Source organism: Narcine bancroftii, chromosome 13 (assembly GCF_036971445.1).
Source record: "Narcine bancroftii isolate sNarBan1 chromosome 13, sNarBan1.hap1, whole genome shotgun sequence".
NCBI lineage: Eukaryota > Metazoa > Chordata > Chondrichthyes > Torpediniformes > Narcinidae > Narcine > Narcine bancroftii.
In genome coordinates, this window is record NC_091481.1 from 17,172,007 (window position 1) to 17,191,009 (window position 19,003).

At 39.3% G+C, this 19,003-nt stretch overlaps 1 protein-coding gene across 2 annotated transcripts in view; it reads right to left on the reverse strand.

Moving 5' to 3' along the window:
* sema3c (sema domain, immunoglobulin domain (Ig), short basic domain, secreted, (semaphorin) 3C) overlaps window positions 1-19,003 on the reverse strand; it is a 270,171-nt gene that overhangs the window by 189,460 nt on the left and 61,708 nt on the right. Inside the window, exon 1 of one of the 2 annotated variants that reach the window (XM_069908945.1) lies at window positions 18,700-18,716. The exons of the other annotated variant lie outside the window; for it this stretch is intronic. The gene's annotated coding sequence lies outside the window, so the exon portion shown is untranslated. Of the gene's footprint in view, window positions 1-18,699; window positions 18,717-19,003 lie in introns of those variants that run through there. 2 annotated transcript variants of the gene reach the window in all.

Consider the following 19,003-nt stretch of genomic DNA (forward strand, 5'->3'; position numbering starts at 1 on the left):
TTGTTTTTTTTTTAGTGCGCTGGATGAAATCTTCTTTGTTTGATAAATCTCAATGTCAAGACGTCATGTTGCCAAGTTGAAGGAATGTTTGGAACTCAGTGAAGTAGGCACATAATTCTATAATTAGATTGTTGTTCTGTTTTTCAGAGAGTAAAATAAGTTGAATTTTTCCCCTCTTTTTAAGGTCACTTCTAGGCATAGTGTCAATGCATTTAAAGGAAGTCTTGATTAATGTGCCTAACTGCATCTAAAATGAATAATTTCCAGATAATTTCATTAAAATCAGGTCTAAATATCAGAACTGGAATAAGTTGGGATGCTCAATTCATGAATAACACACCTCTGAAAATTTGAAAAATTATGTCAAAGTATCATCAACATCTGATCTTCTGTTTTTCACGGATGTTAAGAAAGATAAAACAGATACAGATGCACACTTTGCCGAGTTCATTTTCATTTCATATGAGAATGACAAACTGAATATGGAAGTCCACTTGATGATGGCAGATGAGGTTTAAGATATTGAGAATACATTGTAGATGGGTATGTGGAGTATTTTTCATGAGGCTATTTCCATTGCCAGCTTCACTGTAAATATCCCGCTGTAAAGCCTAAACTACATAAAAAGTCACGCCTGTAATTTTGAAATTGGTACTGAAGGACATAAATTGTCAATATTTATATTTGATGTCATGCAGCTTCATGGAAAATTCATAAAAGTTAGAACCTCCAGTGCAAACAAGTCTTAATACTGATGGAATTCTACCTCATTCATCCTTGAAGCACAACTTATTTTATACAGCATCTGATTATATATACCTGCAGCTGCTTAAAGTAATTTTAAAAAACCACCATCTTGCCTAAATTTATCAATAATAATTGGTTGACTACACTTCAAAATGAAGGAAATTACAAATTTTTATAATTCTACATTCTTGCTACATGTATAATTTGAGGTTCATTTTTTGGAAGTGATTTTCATTGCATTTTATCATTCACTCTATCGTATCCTCTGAGAATGGACCTCCAAATCTATAAATCTGTCTATCGATACCTTTGAAGCATAAAACAAGCAGTACAATTCACTTTCAAAAGGCATTTCCACCGATCTACAAATCAAACTTGGAGGACTGACAACTCTCCATTTCAAAGAGGAATGTTCATTCCTGGCATTATTGGGAGTTTTCTTAATGTTATGAACATATTTCCAAAGCTTTAATCATGGTATATCAACATTTTGAAACACATCCATGGTTTCTTCTCTATTTTTATTTTTTAGACTGTAACCGGCCATTTCGGCCCACGAGCCCGTGCTGTCCAATTACACCCAATTAGCCCTGTTCATTTCAAATGGTTGGGAGAAAGCCCATGAAAACATGGGGACAGTGTGGCATTTGAACCCTGGTCCCAATCGCAGGTTCTCCATTCTTGGTGCCTCATCAAAGATACTGGAGCATGCTAACTCAATTGGGTCTTGTTCAATATAGTCAGAATATTTGTTCTGTTAGTGCAGGAGTGGGGAACGAATTGTTTTATTATACTAACATGATGATTCTGTGTTAAGTGGAAACCTCCCTACTTGCACAGATTTACTGAACATAAAGGGAATTAGTTTCTTCTCCCTTGATTCCCTGCAAAGAATTCTTTTCCCCACCTGTTTTGAAATCTGCTGCCAGCAATGTGCAGACATCATCTGTTCCAGGTTTATCTGTGGACAATTTACAAGGATCTCTTTAGGGATTCTTTATTTTGAATGCTTTATCAGTTTGACAATAAGCAGTGTATGGGACAGATGTCTCTCCTTTCAAAGAAAATGTTGTGTTATGTACTTTCAAATGCTAGTGCCTTTATGATACATTGAACAGAGAACTTCGACTCCTTTCATTCTATCCCAATGCACATTATTAGGTCGCAGATAACATGGCAGTGTGCCACCATATTCATTCAGTAGGGGAGACAATATTTGTGTTAGTCAAATCAACTATCTCAGAGGCCTCTACTTGTGAAATTATGCATATTGAGAATTCTGGAATAAGAACAAGCAGATTAACAGATTGGAAAATATTTTAGCACTCACTGGCTTCCATGCCCAAATTCCTGATGTGCAAATCTGTCAGTAATGCACATTCATAAAGTGCTTCCAATACATATCCCATTGCTCTTTCCAAATGCATTTAAAGAGACAGCTCCATCTGCTGCTATTCAAACTCATTCCCTTCCTTTCTTAAGAATTTAAGCTCCATAAACTTCTTTATTTAGAACAGTGGTTTTCAAACTGTCCCCCTAAATTCACATTCCACCTTCAGCAATCCTTAGGCCATAAGTGCTCTGTGATTAGTAAGGGATTGCTGAAGGTGGTATGTGAGTGGAAAGAAAAAGTTTGAAAGCCATTGTTTTAATTGTACCTAATTGACTCGTTATGTGCACAGTTTCAGAACTCCAAAGGAAATGGGCCAATGACAATTTTTCTCAAGCAAAATATTTCAGTAACAATTGGGTCTAGAGCAGTGGTTCTCAACCTTCCCTTCCCACTCACATATCTCCCTAAGCAACCCCTTACCAATCACAGAGCGCATATGGCTTCGGGATTGCTTAAGGTGGAATGAGAGTTTAGGGGGCAGTTTGAAAACCACTGCTTTAGAATCTCAGACCACACCACTGAGCTGAAACTGCAGATTTACTTGCTCAATGTCTTTTTGTGGGAATACCTGTGAGCAGGCCAAGAATTCTTAGGTTACCAGTGACTGATTCTATCAGAATATACAGGGCAGCACGGTTAGAGTAGCAGTTAGTGCATCCACCACTTTGGCCAGAGCTCATTCCACACTCCCACCACCCTAAACTTTTCCTCCTTCAATCTCAATCCACGTCCTCTTGTTTGAATCTCCCCACTCTCAACTGACTCTATCTGTCCCCCTCATAATTTTAAATACTTCTATTAAATCACCCCTCATTCTTCTATGATCCAGGGAATAAAGTACCAGCCTGTTCAATCTTTCCCTGTAACTCAAACCCTGAAATCTCCTCTGTACTCTCTCTTTTCTGTTTATATCCTTTCTATAATTCAGCGACCAAAACTGCACACAATATTCCAAATTTGGCCTTACCAATGCCTTATGCAGCTTTAACATGACATCCCAACTCCTGTATTCAATACTCTGATTTATGAAGGCCAACATATCAAATACTTTCTTCACCACCCTATCTACATGTGACTCAATTTTCAGGGAATTATTTACCAAAAGTCCTAAATTGCTTTGTTCTACTGCACTCCTCAATTGTCTACCATTTAACCTTTGCTGATGAGTCCTACCAAAATGTAGCACCTCACATTTATCAGTATTAATCTCCATCTGCCATCTATAAGCCCACTCTTCTAACTGTCCTATATCCCACTGCAAGCTTTGATAATCTTCTTCACTGTCCACACTGTATCATCTGCATACTTACTAATCCAATTTACCACCCTATCATCCAGATCATTAATATATATGACAAACAACAAGTACTGATCCCTGAGACACTCCACTAGTCATTGGCCTCCAATTTGACAAACAATTTTCCACCAATACTTCCTGGAATTTCCCATCCAACCATTGTTGAATCAATTTCACTACTTCAACATTAATACCTAATGCTTGAACCTATCCTCTTATGCCAAACCTTGTCAAAGGCCTTCCTAAAGTCTATATAGACAACGCCCTCAAGCCTTCCCTTCGTAACCATCTTAGCAACCTCCTCGAAAAACTAAGATTTGTCAAACATGATCTACCATGTACAAAAGAGAATTGACCACTCCTAATCCAAATAATTGGAAACACAATCTCGAAAAATACTCCATTAATTTACCCACCTCCAGATTCACAGGCCTATAATTACCAGGTTTACTCATGGAGCCTTTTTTTCAACAGTGGAACAACATGAGCTACCCTCCAGTCCTCCAGCACCTCCCCCATGGCCAATGACATTTTAAATATTTCTGTCAGAGCCCCCACTATTTGTACATTAACCTCCGTCAGGGTCCTAGGGAATATCTTGTCAGGACCCGGAGTTTTATCCACCTTGATTTTCTTTAAACTAGCCAATACTACTTCCTCCTTAATCTGTATATTATCCATGACCTCACTACCAGATTTCCTTACCTCAACTGGCTTAATATTCCTTTCCTTAGTGAATAATGAAGAAAAAATTAATTTAAAATTTCCCCCATCTCTTCTGACTTTTCATATAGACTACCCCTCTGATCTGCCAGGGGCCCAGTTTTATCCCTTTCTATTCCTTTACTTTTAATATACCATTAGAAACCCTTTGGATTTATTATTTTTTTTAACTTGCCCGCCAAAGCAGCCTCATAGCTCCTTTTAGCCTTTCTAATATTTTTCTTAAGATTTTTAACACTTTATATTCCCCAACACCTCATTTATTCCCTGCTGTGTATACCTGTTGTACACATCCTTCTTCCTCCAAGTTATCCTCCATCCCTTAAGTCTGTACAAGGAAAATATGAAGTACTGATTTGTAGATCATTTATAAAATGAAGTTTAGCATGAACTTTTTTTTTTCCCTGATTGCAATTTGGAACTTTTTAAGTTAAAGCATTAATTGCATAAAATCTGTAGTTTGTTTCCAATTATCTGAAATCTTTGGGACCGGACCTCTCCCGGTTTAGTGGATTTTTCAGATATTTTCTCCCAGCAGACCAGTAGCATCAGCAGAACACTTGTATCTGAGGTTAGACAACAGCAAATAACAACAGAATATTTTTTAAAGCATGAAATAATGTTAAATTCTTTCTCAAAACTTCTCTGCTTACAAAATGCAGCAACAAACATTGGGATTTCTATGTGCTGATTTCTTCCAATGCAGCCATCCAGGATGTCCCCCTCCCCCCCCCCCCAGAGCTGTATCTTTCAACATAATACAAGAGTTCCTAATGATTCCATTGGTGTCAGAAATTCACATGAGCAGTTGGGTGAAACCTTGCCCGTGCATCTGCCTCTTGGACCAGTACATGAGAGCGCTGTGGATTCAAAATGGCACTCATGGCGTGCCAGACCCCCAATTGAACATGGTGGGCAAAATCTTTTTTCAACTTTTTTTTCAAATTGTGATGTCATTTCACACCTGAAAAAACTTCAGAATTCCAGCTGTTCGGTTTTCAGTTAATCAGAAGTATACTGTAATGAATAATAGAACTGTATTCTTCATATCATTTCCTGCTGGTATATTACACAACGGATGATAGATTAAAATTAGTACAATTTTTAACATAGAAGAAATAGTGGCCAACATTTTTAGGTTTTGAATTTCATGATTCCAATAAAGTAAATGCCAATTCATTTTACTGAATTTAATTCCTTGTTAAAAATACTGTTATATTTTCACACCATAAAATACAAATAAAATGGTAAAGAGGAGATCAAAAGCCATGAACTGTTAAGCATCTGTTCCTGCAGCTCTTTGCGTTCCGTATATAAACTCAACAGCACGTGCCTAATTCTAGGAGATTACAAGAGTACATTCGTGGCAATGGGAAGGACACAGCTGTGACAAAGTGCTTGTGAAAGGTTTGGGTTTTTCCTGAAGTTACTGTTTATATTTTCATACTTCCTTAATCACAGGCATGTTTTGGTTGTTGGTTTTACAAACCCCAGGGAAATCTGCTCGAGGCAACAGCTACGACAGTGAACCTCTAACCTGGTTTCACTTTGTGAAAATGGCTCTGACATTCATCTCCAAAGGACATTGATCTTTTAACTTTCCTGATCCTCAGTGAAAATATGTCTGTGATGAGCATTAAGTGAATTTTGTCTCCACCTGACACACACCAGGTTGAAGAATTAGCAAATGGATAATGTTTAATACTAGATGGTGATGGAGCAGTGAATGAGGAATGGTGCTTGGGTGGGGTGGGGTGGGGGGGGGGAGAGAAAGTGTAGCATCACTGGCCAGGGGTAGTATCACGGCTATCGAAAGGGCTGTAGAGGGAGTGTCCACTGAGTTGGTGTGGGTGGAAGTCAGAAATAGGAAGGGAGCAATCACTGTGCTGGGAGTAATCTATAGGCCCCCAAATAGCCCTTGGGAGCAGATAAGCAGGCAGATTTTTGGAATGGTGCAGGAAATACAGGATTGTAGTTTTGGGTGATTTCAACTTTCCTTATATTGACTGGCACTTTCTGACTGCAAGAGGGATAGATGGGGCTGAATTTGTCATGTGTGTTCAAGAAGGATTCCTGACATAGTATGTGGCCCTGCTGATGAGAGGAGAGGCCATAGTGGATCTAATTTTGGGGGAGGATTTTGGTGAGAGTGACCACAACTTCCTGATCCATAGCATAACCATGGATAAGGATAAAAGCAGACAAAATGGTAAAGTGCTTATAATTGGGGGAAGGACTAATTATGATGGGATGAGGCAGGAACTAGTGAGAAACTGATATTCAAAGATGAAGGTTTCGGGACTACTTGTGTTGGGTTCAGGATAGGTTGTCCCACTGGGACAGGGAAAAGATGGTAGCAAAAGGGAACTCTGGTTGACAAAGAACATGCAGCAGTAATCAAGAGGAAGAAGGAAGTATACATTAGAGATAGGAAGCAGGAAACAGGAAGGGCTCATGAGAAGTATATGGTAACCTGGAAGGATCTTAAGAAAGGACAGGAGAGCTTAAAGGGGGCATGAGAACCCCTAAGACACACTAAGTGTATGTGACAGAATGTTGACAAGAATGAAGGCAGGGCTACTAAAGGATAAAGGAGACAACATGTGCCTGGGAACAGAGGAGGTTGGGGAGGTTCTAAATGAACACTTTGCTTCAATAGAAAGAGAAAAGGACCTTGATCAAGGTGAGGTCAGAAGAGAATAGACTCGTGTGCTGGACATGGTGAAGATTAAGGAAGTATTAGATCTTCTTAAAAACATTAAGATTAATGTTCCCAGGGCCAGACATGATATACCCTAGGTTGCTGTTTGAAGTGAGGGAAGAGATAGCTGAAGCAGTAGATATGATCTTTGAATCCTTTTTGGCTGCAGGGTCAGAGGCGGAGGATTGGAGTCCCCTTGTTCAAAAAAAAAGGTAATAGGGAGAATCCTGGGAATTATAGACTAGTGAGTCTTGCATTAGAGATGCAAACTATCAGAGAGGATTCTTAAGGATAGAATCTATGAGCATTTGGAGAAGTACAGTCTACTCAAGAATAGTCAGCATGGCTTTGTGAAGGGAAGGTCATAAAGGAGGAGCTGAAGGTTACAAGAGGATATAGACAGAATGCAGAGTTGGGCAGAATAGTGGCAGATGGAGTTCAATCTGGGTAAGTGTGAGGTGATGCATTTTGGAAGGAGTGTGGATGAACAGAGAGACCTTGGAGTCCAAATCCATACATCCCTCAAGGTCTCTGCTTAGGTTGATAGAATAGTTAAGAAGGTCTATGGGTTGCTGGGCTTCATTAATAGGGGATTGAGTTCAAAAGCAGAGAGAACATTTTGCAAATCTACAAATCTCTTGTGAGACCACACTTAGAAGAATTGTGTTCAGTTCTGGTCACCTCATTATAGGAAGGATGTGGAAGCTATGGAGGGGATATTACCTGGATTGGAAAACCAGTCTTACGAGCCAAGGTTAGCAGAGCTGGGACTTTACTCTTTGGAGTGCAGAAGGATAAGAGGAGACTTAGAGGTCTAAATGATTATGGGAGAAATAGATAGGGTGGACACCCAGTGCCTGTTTCCCACAGCAGGAATAGCAAACACCAGAAAAATGAAGGGAGGGAAGGTTAGGGGAGATATCAGGGGTGTTTTTTTTTTCTGGAATGCCTCGCCAGGGAGGGTGGTGAAGGCTGAAACATTAGGGCCATTTAGGAGACTCTTAGACAGGAACATAGATGGAAGAAAAATAGAGGGTTACATGGTTGGGAGAAGTTAGTACTTTTTTTTAAAAAAAGGAATATATGGGTCAGCCCAACATAGAGGGCTGAAGGGCTTATATTGTACTGTAGGGTTCTAGGTTCTGTGATCTAAAACTGCAAATGTCACCTCACTATTCAAGAAGGGAGGGAGGCATCTGAAAGGAAATTATAGCTTGACAACAGCAGTTGGGAAGGTGTTGAAATCGATTGTTCGGGATGGGGTTACAGAGAACTTTGAGGCACATGTCAAGATAAGCCAACGCCAGCATGGTTTCCTTAAGGGAAAATTTTGCTTGACAAACCTACTGGAATTCTTTGAAGTGACAAGCAGGCTGGATAAAAGAGAGGAAGTGCATGCTGTGTATTTGCATTTTCAGAAGATCTTTCTCAAGGTGCTGCACAAAAGGCTGGTTAGCAAGAGTCCATGGTGCAACAGGAAATACTAGTGTGAGCAGAGCATTGGCTGATTGGCAGAAAGCAGAAGTTGGAATACAGTGATTTGCTCATGGTGTTTTAAAAGGAGTTGGTGTTGGGGCCACTTCATTTTATGTTGTAGATGAATAATTTAAATTATGGAATGATTGGCTTTGTGATCAAGTTTGCAGGTGATGCAAAGGTAGACAGAGGAGCAGGTAGTGTAGAGGAAACAGGGAGACTGCAGAAGGACTTAGATCAGGTAAATAGGCAAAGAAGTGACAAATGAAATAGTATATCAGTAAGTGCATGGTCATGCACTTTGGTAGAATAAATAAAACAGCAGACTATTTTCTAAATGGGGAGAAAATTGAAAATATCCAGATGTAAATGAATCTGGGATCCTCATGCAGGATAGCCTGAAGGTAAACATGCATGTTGAGTCAGTGATGAAGAAGACAAATGCAATGCTGGCATTCACTTCAAGAGGAATAGAATACAAGAGCAGGAATGTGTTGTTGAGGCTTTACAAGGCACTGGGGAGAACTCACAGAAGATCGAGAGCACTTTTTGTCTCCTGATTTAAGGAAGAATGTGCTGAATTCAGAGAGAGTGTAGAGGAGATTCAAAGGATGATTCCAGGAATGAGGAAGTTATCACATGAGGAGTGTTTGACAGCTTTTAGTCTGTACTCGGTCGAATTTAGGAGAATGAACATGGATCTCATTGAGACATTTTGAACGTTAAAAGGTATGGCGAGTACAGATGTATAAAGGTTGTTTCTCATGGTGGGAGAGTTTAGGACAAGTGGACACTGCTTTGGGATTGATGTGCAGCAGCTTAGAACAGAGATGTGGAATTTGTTGCCACAGCGATTATGGAGGCCATCATTGGGTGTATGTAAGCGAAAGATTGATAGCTGGATTTCTTATCAATAGAGCTGGTATCCATGTCCTCTTGAGGTGGTTCTCCCATTCTGTGGGAGGGTGTTTATACTAATTTGGCAGTAGGATAGGCACATTAAAAGTCATATTAAAAAAAATTTTAAAAGAGAAAAAAGGTACAAAAGAATTAAGAGAGATCAACAGCACCAAGAAAAATGTACGTTTATGGACTGGGCTAGCAGAAGTTTAAGAAGGTCTCAATGCAATGTTAACTCAAGAAGTATATTCAGCAAGGTTGGTGTGCTGGAAGTGCAATTAATCACATTACTGATAACAGGATAATAAACAGAAAGAATGGTTTCTAAATATTCCAAGACCAAGTTTAGAGGAAAGTTAAGTAAGCCAAGAGAGGAGAGAAGTGGTGGCATTTATAAAGGAAATGACTGCACAAGTTAATCTGTTCAGAATTCAGAAAGAATAGATGTGTGATTACACAACCAGCGCTCTTCTATAGCTCGCCACCATTGGGAAAAGATTTAAAAGATCAAATGAATAGGGGAAATTGCAGAGATGGGCAAAATACAGAGGCCCCCTTAATCAACAAGGCCATAGCAATAATTCAAGAAACAGAGATTGGTTCAGGGATTGTTTTTTTTTGATCAGTAATGGTTCTGTCCCACCAAATAATGTTGCATTGCCTGACCTTTTCTGGGAAAGAAGCCAGGCTCAGAGGGTGGGGGGGTGGGGTGGGGAGGCCAGGGAATATAAAGGAAACAGCATTATAGTACTATTAAAATAGGAATGGAAAAGATGCAGGCAATGCCAAGATGAAAAAATTAGTTAATTGGAGGGGCCAATTCCAATGTGATGAGTACATAACTAGCCAGGTAAATCTCTATTTCAACAGTAGATGGCCTTTCAGATGATAATGATTCTGCTACAGCCCCTTTCCATCCTTTTCCCTCACAGTGCATGGCAATGAAAGAGAAGGGTTGAGAAATAAACGTCATAGTCTTTGCATGACCAAAAAGATAGAGGGTAAAACAGAGTGTAAAGGAAGGGCATAAAACAGGTAGGAGATGGCTAATGCAATTGGCAACAAGGCTGATTGTACAAGATTAGGAGGTAAAGTAAGAAAGGAAACGGGAAAGGCAGAGAGAAGACCAGTCAAAAATATCAAGGGGAATAAATAAAAGATACTTTATCACCATGTGAGCAGAAGGGTTGCAAGAGGCGATGTGTAGACGTATTTCTTCAAGAGACCGAATCAAACCCTGTCCATTTGGTGTGACTGTTTATTTTGTGCTCATTAGGCTCAATATTGTAATTAGTTTGATTTCCTCTCAACGGTAAAAATGGGGTCCGATTTCAACACTTAACATAGTGATAAAGAATCTACTTTGCAACAACAGGTGTACAATTATATTTCTTATTCTAAATGGACTGAAGTTTTGTACAGATTTGCTTGGAACATATCAGAATCAATTTATCAGAATTTTACTTCATTAAGTTAAGAAAACATCAGAGAGCAGTTTTCGAAGAATGAAAATTTTTGACATGCATTCTTGGAAAACAACCTTTACTTTAATAATTACCAGATGCTAGCAAATTTTTTGCTAGCACGGAAATGATCCACACCAGAAAGAATGGGAACATCACATATCAATTAGTCTAAATATTTGCCTACATTATTTTGTGGTGTTGGAGATATGGGAGGTATGTGCTCTCCAAAGGATAAGGTGTTTATAATACAGTTGCTGAATTATATGCTCTTTAATAATCAAGCTCAGTAAAAATTAAATTCTAAATTTGTTAATCAATTGATCACTTACAAAGAGAACAGCAAGTAATTCCCATTGAGACACCCATTCAGTGACATGAGTACAAAGATCCAAAAGCAATGTCTTATCTGAAACCTTGCAGTGAGGAACCTAACCAAATAATGTGGCAAAGAAAGCAATCCCCAACCCAGCCCTCCCCACAACCCTTTTGCTTAAAGTCTGGAGACCTGTGAAAAAACTCCTGGGCTGGAAATTATGTGGCGTTTGGACGCAAGTTATCCACTTTTTTTTCAGGAGGAAATTACTGTGAGGGTAATGAACTTGTTCATTGAGGTCCTCCACGTCTCCACTCCCTTCCCTCTCCATTCACAGAGCCTCCTCATTTTCAATGTTGTGTCCTCCCTCCCTTATCCACCTATTACCTCTTGGCTATGACCCTGTTCTCCTCCCCCACCATTTTATTCAGGCACCTGTCTACATTTTGGTCACACCATTAAAAAAAATATATTTTATTTTTGATTTCCAAAAACTTGAACAAATTCAAACAAACAATACAATCACTTTCAATCCCAGTATGATGTACAGGGTTGTTTTTATCTCCCCCTACCCCACTTTCCACTACCCCTCCCCACTCCCCCTTGCCCCAATACAAGAATAAAGTCATATCAATTATAAAGATACAAAAAATCCCACAAATACCATTGGCGTTAACAACCCCTACAGAAACCTCAGGGAAAACCATCAAGGTGACCAGGTAACTGAAGGTATGGAATAAAAAAGTAAAAATAGAGCTCATTGTCTGCACCAAGTCCCATTGCATTGACCATTTTCATCACACCTTGATGAAGGGATGAAACCTGAAACATTGGTTATGTATCTTTGATATATAAAGTACGCTCTCCTGCATTGTCTTGTTACTTGTACACTGAAGCGATTGGGTTGCAAGTGATGTCCTGAGTGGTGTGCAGTGAGTAACCAATACCACAGAATGAGTATGGGGAAAAGATAGGGCTATGCCGACAATGGGGGGAGAGGGGTGGTGAAAATTAGCTCCTCGTGCAAGTTAAAGCACACATTCCCACTTGAAACGCAGTGACCGCATGTCAGACTATTTTGGATGAAGGGGTAATTTTACAAAAAAAAATGTCAAAATATTAAATTTATATTTAGATGCACAGCATAGTAACAGGCCCTTCTGGCCTATGAGCACATGCCCCACAATACACCAATTAACCTACAACCCCTGTACATGTTTTGAAGAGTGGGAGGAAACCGGAGCACACAGAAGAAACCCCCGCAGCAATGGGGAGAGTGCACAAACTCCTTACAGACAGCACCAGATTCGAACCTGGGTCACTGGTGCTGCAGTACCATTGTGCTAACCACTAATTGGTTGGGTGGAGAGAGATTATTACAGTTAATTTTAAATTGGAAATATTTGTTGCTAGAAGGAATGTACAGATGTGGAGAAAAGGCAGGATGGACACAAATCTGATCAAGCTCACGGAACTTAAGTGAAATGCACCTATTCCCCAATAGGACATTTTTTTTTCTCCCAATCTGCTGTGGTACAAAATAGTTAAGGCAATGAACTCGCATCTAGCATTTTGGAGCTTTGATCTAGTAACATGTTTAAACCACATTTTTGGCAGCGGAGGGATTTAAATTCAAGTAGTTAAATAAATCTGGAAATTAAAAACAAAACATCTCAGAGGCAGTAACCATTTGGTTCAACAGTGCTCCTTGGATAAGGGAATGCATCACCCTTACCAGTCTATATGTGACTCCAGACCCACCATGTCTTGATGTTTAAATGCTTCCTTAGTTTGGGAGCAAGTGAGGACAGATAACAAACACCGGTATTGCCAGAGATGTCCAGGAACAGAGAAAAGAAACAGCTCTGTCAACAATCCTGATTTACCCCCCCCCCCACCCCCACAAACAAACCCCAAGACCTGCCCAACCTCCCACCTCCTCACTCGTTCAACAACTACTTTATTCCAGAGCACCATCTTCAAACTCTCACTGCTGCAGTTGGAGGTTTCCACCGGCTTCAAAAGGGTATTAATTATCCCAGTGCCCAAGAGCAGGTGCGCTGCCTCAACAACCATCATCCAGTAGCCCTCATATCCACTGTGATGAATTGCTTGGAGAGGATGGTCATGGGCACAATTAACATGTGCCTACTGTCACAATCACTCCACAGCAGATGTAATATCACTGGCTCCTCACTCAGTTCTGGATCATCTAAACAGTAACTCTGGCTACTCTTCATTGACTACAGCTCAGCCTTCAACACCATTATTCCATCAGTGATGGACCAAAAACACCAAATGCTGGGCCTCTGCACCACCCTCTGCAACTAGATCCTTGATGTCCTCATCAGAAGACCACAGTCAGTACAAATGGGGAAACAATGTCTCCTCCTCACTGACGATCAACACAGGCACACCTCAAGATTGCATGCTTAACCCACTGCTCTACTCACTCTAGACCCATGACTGTGGAGCCAGGCACAATTCAAATGCTATTTGCAAATTTGTTGATGATTCTACAGTGGTCGGCAGAATCAGACTGCAATGAGGAAGCGTACAGGAGGGAGATAGACCAGCTAGTTGAGTGCTATCACAACAACAACCTTGCACTCAACGGTAACAAAACCAAGGAGATGGTTGTGATGTTCAGGAGGAAATCAGGAAACATGAACCAGCCCTCACATGGGGATCAGCAGTGGACAAGGTCAAGAACTCCAAATTCCTGGGTGTCAACATCTTTGAGGATTTGACCTGGAGCCTTATTGTCGATGCCATCATGAAAAAGGCTCAGAGGCAGCTGTACTTTGTGAGGACTTTGAGGAGATTTTGTCTCTCACCAAAGACTCTCAAAAACTTGTACATGTCCATGGAGAGCATCCTGGCCAGTTGCGTCGCTGTCTGGTACAAAGTTGCCAATGCCCAGGACAAGGAAAAAACTCGAGGGTTGATAACTCGGCCTGAGACATCACGGGCACCAATCTTTTCTCCATCAAAGACATCTACAAGAGGTGATGTATTAAGAAAACAGTCTCTCCTCAAGGACCCCCACCTCCCAGGACACATTCTCTTCACTCTACTACCAAAAAGGTACAGGAGCCTGAAAATGGGCACTCAGCAGCACAAGGACAGCTTTTTTTTAACCTTCTGCCATCAGCTTCCTGAGTGAACAATGAACTACAGACACCAACTCACTTTGTCTTTTTCTTGCACTATTTTTAAATGTGGTTTATAGAAATGCTTGCACTGTGATGCTGTGCAAAACAAATTTCATGAGATGCTCATGAAAATAAATTCTGATTCTTAATGCATTCATTTTTACCATCAGAGCCATGCTCTCATTCCTTGTGATCTCGACCCTCCCTCCAATACCCTTTCCCGTCATCTGCTTCTGCTGGGGGCCAAGCCTCGTCTGGAGGGAAACTATGGAAGCTTATCCTGCACGTCAAAGTTACCCAATGGACACTTCTCCAGCACACTGCCAACCACCGTACCCAGCTCACACTGAAACCACAGCTCTGGAAATAGCAAAGGCCCAATCAACTGCAGTAAAATGAAAAATGAGTTAAAGGTCGTTTAATGCTTCTGCTCTGTAACTCGGTCACATCAATCTCCCCACTACCCATGGCAAAAGAGTTGAAGTGTGATGAACAAAAGTGTTGAGAAATGCAGGGATGTAGTTCCATAATCCTGGACTTGCCGAAAATATGTGACTGAACAGAGTGAAATGACGGTGCTCTAAAACCATCTTCACTCTTAAAAAGGAATAAGAATCTTTCCCATGTTTTTATTAAATTCCCAGAACATGGACAAATATTGGCATCACCTAGCAATTTGCTTTAAGCAAACCATGACAATTCTAGCTCCAGGCTCTCTCCAATGCACTCCAATAAAATAAACGTCAGGGCACATTGCCAACAATTTGTTCTAAGGGTGTGATTTCTTTTCTTCTGTTGCATTTTGATCCTCACAGCTGTTAGATATCTGACAAAAGAAACTCCCTGGGGAATCTGTTCTAATGATGAAAGACAAAGCTGTCCCTCTGAACAAAATGCTGCAATCTGAGTTCGCAACAAAGATGCGGCCATGATCTGGATTTACAGTCTGGCTATAAAGGAATTATTTTGCATTTCCCTCCATGTCTTCGTTCCATTGGATAGGTCATGGATTAAAAAGGAACCTTATTCAGAAAACAACTGATCTCCAGAGAAGTTGGCATCAGCTGTCACAAATCACAAGATGGTCAAGTCAACTGAATAAATGCAGTGGATAAATTGGTCTTTCAAGCACTGCCCTTGGAACGGGGCACCCAACAGAGCTGTACTAGGTTATTCCTCCCATTTGCATTGGTTTCTACCACACTACATTTAAATCTGTTTTGTAACTCCCCATAAAAATAAACTAAAATGCAAACAATTAACTAAAATAATAATTTTGTCTGAACCACACTCAATATTAATAACTCACAAAAAATCAGTTACATTCCATCTTGATTAACTTTCCATTCTACCACAGAAAATAATGTTTTCTTTTCCATTTCTCCCTTGTTTGTGACTAGTCCACCTTTGCTTGGCTCTTGCCTTGAATTTCCAAACACTTACATCATTGAAAAATTTCCATCTGCAGGACGTACTTTTTTTTCGCCTTGGATCCTAAATTCATGTTAGAATGGTACCTGATGTGCGCATATCCTGGCACTACATTCACGATGGTGTAAGCACAGCTACCCCCCCTCCCCCCCACAGATTATGGTATTAATTGGTCAATATATTACAGGTCAACTCTGATTATCTGAAATGGTCAGGACCGGGCCTATTTCAGATAAATGATATTTTTGGATAACTGGTCATTTTTTAAATAAAAACAGCCCAGTAGCAACAGAAAATCACTTGTTTAAACAATAACAAAGGGGAGGTTTTTAAATATAAAATGTTTAATTCTCACCCAAAAAAAACCCGAACAAAGTAAGATAAATCCAACACCAAAACTGGAGAGGTTTTTCCAAAATTCCAAAATTCTTTCAACCTGTGACATCAGTTTGGCTGCGAAATTTTTTTGGTTAACTGAGATTTTCTGATTGTTTTTGGATATTCTCATTTATCCAAAATTTTTCGGAGGCGAAATGATGTAATTTTGGCGTAAAGATTTTTTAGATAAATGAGGATTTCTGATCTTTCTGAAATCCTCAATTATCTGGAAAAAATTTTAGGAGCTGAACAGACATCACTTCCGGGTCTCGATAATTTTCGGATATCTGAGGATTCTGGATAATCAGGTTTCAGATCGTTGTGGTTGTACTGTACTTTGCTCGAGTGCAAAGTTAAAGCTAGAGGCAAAACATCCTTTGTTAAAGAGAGCAATGTACAATTAAACTGCAGTATTTGGGTACCATAATGTACAGAAGTTCCTCAGTTAACATTGTTGATACTGTATGTAATTGGAAAGTGCGACTTTAAGTGAAATGATTTTTAAATAAAACAATTTTTTTTTATCTTGCTAAAATACCACTTTTTTTTCCTTCATCAACATTATAACGAAACAATGCTGAATGAAGCATCTTTATTCAAAGATTTAATGTAGCAGATGCACACACTGGTTCCCTAAGTACTGATTATATCTTAACACGATAATAAGGAAATGTTATACTGGTGGCGATCCCATTTTTCAAGTAAGATATTAAATCATGATTTTGTCGAATGGATACATTTCAAAATAATTACTAAATTGTGCTTCAGGTTTTTTAGGGCATTCTGACAGAGTTATGATGGTTCCGATAGAATTGTTTCTTCTAATGGCTGCATCCAACCATGGTCCCCTCCAAGCCAATCAGATGACTCATTCACACATGATGGCTGCTAATAGCGGTGGCTGTGCCTTGCTATTCCATCTGATTGGATGTTGCTTATATATGCTTTGTGCTACTCAACATGTGTATTGTGGATGTGAGGCTTGTATTAGTTTGAAGTGTATGAAGAGGGTGAAGAAAACTTAGAAATGTCAGGTATGAAACATCTGGTAAAAGCTAGAGGTGGATGTGCTATTTGGATCTGTTGATGTTTTTGCCACCCCATCCATAGACTGAATTTCCCACAGGAAAACAATTAACCAAAAAGAGACATTAGAATGATTCCAGTCAGAACACTGTTTTTAATTGCTGCTTCTGTATAGCTTCAGTACAGAACAAATTGGCAAAAGACCTTGTTAAAAGAGGAAGTGATTTCCATCTGGTGCAAGTGATGGATAGTCTGGGCACTATATTTAATCTGACCACCCTTTGAGAGAACCCACCCATTTTCTGACTTGGTCCAAGGACTGTATACCTCATCTATCTGTCTGATGCAACATGATAGGCAAGAGAAGTAGCAAACACTGATCTGACAGGTTAGGGTGGAGTTTCCATTTAAGAGTTTACACAAGACAAAGCTCAGACTAATCTATGGGAGGCAGCAGAAGATTTCTGCTGTTCCTAGAAGAGCAATTTTGATTATTGTTTATAGAAACTACTTTCAGCTTATCCATAGAGAAAAATTAGGTAATTGATCTGATTATACGATTGCAGAAAAAACAATGTGTCAAAACCTCAGGACTATTGTTGACAAAGTCACCATTGACATGCACACAGAGTATTTTTCTTATTATAATTGACATACCAGCTGTATGCCGTTATCGAGCATTTAGCCACGAGTAAAATAAACTGGAATAAGTTGTCTGAAACCTACCTCACTGTTTTCAGCAATACATCTTCTCGAATAAGCCAACATTTTTCCCAATGAACAAAACTTTTGTGAGGAGTATTTTATTTTCTGCAAGGACACATTAATTGCAGAATAATAATCAGAGCCTTTGATTCAAAAATGAGTCCTAGTTATTGCATAAATCTTAATTTCTTGACGTATCAGGGTTAGGGCTAGGGGTGCATCAATACGCCACTTGGATAAAAATTGTGAAATAAAACGCAAGCTCCTGGAAGTACTCAGTAGCAAAAATAATAATTGACAGTGAGAGTGAGAAAGTAACTTGCTCTACTATACAATTTGTTATATTGCTTTGCTCATTTGGGACTTTATAATACATTCCTAATGGGTGAAAATACCAAGGAGCTTTGGGTTATTTATATAGCACTCATCCATCCCTACACAATAAATGTGTCCTTGCAGAAAATAAAATACTCCTCACAAAAGTTCAGTCAATGTATGGGTACAGACAATCAAAATTATGCCTTGGTAAAGCCATACGGCCAATGAAGTTTTAGTGTTGAAAAAAAGTATTTAATTGGATTTATCAAACTGAAGCAATATCTTACATCATCAGATTGTCAATTAAAAATACCTGTATTACGTGAATGAAGTGATGTTTATGGATCATCCATAAAAAGACATTTCTATTCTTTATTGTTACTTAAACAGCTATTGAGAATTTTACTAAGGTAATATGCAAGTATTGTTTGTTGTTGAAATGCCTTTTCAGTGAAGATACAATGTAGATTTTCAGACTATTTTCCTTCTCCAGAAACCATATTCTTTCTGAGTTATCCAAATATAGTTTTACCTCATCTCTAGCATCCTATCCCCAAAGTACATAAATTTAAAAAAAAAAATAATTTTTTTACAGTTTTAATTTTTTTTTCAAGGTATTTCCAAGGTATTGGGCTTCACAATACAAGGCATGATAGCAAGGAACCCTTACCAGGTTTAAGTCGTCAGGTAACTGTGTACTTCTTGCTGGTTGAAGTCATTCTGATTTGTCCGAACTGTTTGGTTAGTGGTGAGGTTCCTCACACATCATGAGTGCACGTTCAGGAAATTGCAGACATTCATCCATGATTCAGAGTGGTGAAGTATGCAGCTGACTATTATGGAAAGAGTGTGTAGCATAAGGGAATAATCTCAAGCAGTAGCCAAAATTGGGTCAGCTGAAAGTACTCTGAAGCATTCACTTTGTTCTCTGATAATTCCAAACATAAAACCACAACATCAAAAAAAAGGTCTGT